This window comes from Limulus polyphemus, unplaced genomic scaffold, assembly GCF_000517525.1.
Source record: "Limulus polyphemus unplaced genomic scaffold, Limulus_polyphemus-2.1.2 Scaffold367, whole genome shotgun sequence".
Classification (NCBI taxonomy): domain Eukaryota; kingdom Metazoa; phylum Arthropoda; class Merostomata; order Xiphosura; family Limulidae; genus Limulus; species Limulus polyphemus.
Genome location: NW_013665977.1, coordinates 493,911 through 496,165, shown reverse-complemented (window position 1 = coordinate 496,165; position 2,255 = coordinate 493,911). Strand labels below are relative to the sequence as shown.

Here is a 2,255-nt window from a genome sequence, read left to right as displayed (position 1 = left end):
GTATATATATATATGTATGTATGTATATATATATATATATGTATATGTGTATGTATGTATATATATATATGTATGTATGTATATATATATATATATTTATGTATATATATAAGTATATGTGTTTTCTTTAATTTCAAAGTGTTGTGTGTGTATGTGTATATGCGTGATTTTGTTTCCACATGTATACGGCTGGACTTTACAACCCTTTCTACCAGCCTTTTACTTCTTTCTGTCATTAAGTGTTTGCGGCTACAATTCCCCCTCGTATCTGACATTTTATTCACCTTTTTCTTTTGCTAATAAACTCGAATGATTCGGAAGCCTATCCATGAAACTGTCTTGACTACTGCGAAACCTGCTAGATGTGCACCCACAATAATGCCTTTTTGAACGCTTCAATATATCTGCCTTACTCCATATCTTTAAAATTATCTGCAAATGTGCTTGTCCCAGTTATTTATAGTGCTGCGAGGACCACCTGACACATCATGTGATCAAACTAATTGGTATCTGCAGTTGAGATCAGGCACATAGTTCCTAATAAAATGGTCAGACTCTGTATAAGAGTTTTTGAAAACTCTGTCATTTATCACAGAAACAGGCCTTTTGAAGCGATAGAATTATTTTCTGTATTTCAGTGAATTATTTCAGTTTTACGGAGGAGACAGTAAGGGACTACGATCGTAAACTTCTCGGAAATATTTCACGAGCATTAATTGATTGGATTAAAACATACACTGTAAAATTCCCAAGAAAAAGATTGATTCTTCCACCGGTCTTTCATCCGAAACCGTATTCTGTGATGATTTATCAAGTAAAAAAGCTGATATACTGAAAAATAGTAGTCAGACATTATATCAAATACTTTACGTACGTTAAGATATTTGACAGCCTTTGTGAGTAGGAATATGGATAACTTTCTTGCAATTGTTTTAAAAGAAATTACTAACAGATAAACTTGTAAGCGGTCACTAATTAAATTTCAACAATTTGCTTACAAAATGTTTCATAGTTACCAAAATTTGCTCGAATTTTCCACGTAGATAATAAAATATCGGACATATATAACTATTCTATCTTCCTACAATGAAGCTCAGATCCAGAAATATCGAAAAGTGCCTCAGTGTCTGAGTCTTAATTAATTAACCAAACTATTGGAAATCTAGTTAAGATATCCAACAGTTCGTGCCTACTGCCATCATGTTATTCCCTTTTGTTGTTGTTTTATATCTATACAAGATTAGTTTTCATTACATGTTTTACATCTTTACATTAAATATAACTATAAAAACATTGACCATAACTATTTATTACTGAAAAGGTTGTTTTTCTTCAGTTAAACTTTCTAAAAATATTGGTATATGTATATATATAAAAGAAAAAGAGTCTTACAAATAGTGAATATATCACAAAATTCAAAAGCACAAAAGGATAATCGCTTTTATTAAGAAATATTTGCATATGTTAATATACTGGTACACTAATATTATTCATGAAATTATATTCATACAACACATTCATTGCAGTTAACATTTGGAATATACGTACCATATACGGTGTAGCAAGTATATAAAAGTCATCATATTATATCATGTTTGTTATGTGTGTTTAGAAGCATATTTACTATTTTCAAATGTGTATAGCTTTATTCTTCATTAAAGATTAATCAGTTAAAGTTAAATAATGATATACTTACCTCGCAAGCGAATCTCGATGACCAGCTAAGTAGAGAAAAACAGAAACCCTACTTTTGATGACTTTTCAATGTTCAAATTGAAAGAAAACAAGAGAATTGAAGGAGCTAACTTAGTCTCGACACTCAAATAGGAATGTTTAGAATTAATGAGAAATTAAAAATATAATTCTGGGGAAACAATTTCGTAACCTAAATTTAATAATTTAAAATTATATCTTGAGAGAGGATGGTTTAAAATATAAGACGATCAGCACATACAGTTTCTCTCTGAGTAATATCTGTACCGACAGACCTTCGGGTAACATTCGCTACGGCTGAACGACGATTTCCCACAATTCTCTGCGCCACTTTATACAATGAGAGAGAGTAGATCAATAAGGGAGCTATTCCATGTGATTCGAAGAGATTGTTTTCTATAGAAAAGTTTACGTAGATAATAGAACCCATTTACACCTCATTTATCTGTAAGAACTTTCTGAAAAAGTAGCTTAAGAATGGGTCAGTAAATTTCAAAGAGGGATTTCGAAGTTATCCCATAAGACTAACAAAGGTTTTTCAC

General features: G+C 30.9%; 1 protein-coding gene across 2 annotated transcripts in view; it reads right to left on the bottom strand.

The window, feature by feature from the left end:
* Positions 1–1,981, bottom strand: part of LOC106457738 — a 60,745-nt gene extending 58,764 nt beyond the window's left edge. For both annotated transcript variants that reach the window (XM_022383758.1, XM_022383759.1), the window contains exon 1: positions 1,697–1,981. The gene's annotated coding sequence lies outside the window, so the exon portion shown is untranslated. The remainder of the gene's footprint in view (positions 1–1,696) is intronic.
* Positions 1,982–2,255: the final 274 nt, after the last annotated feature.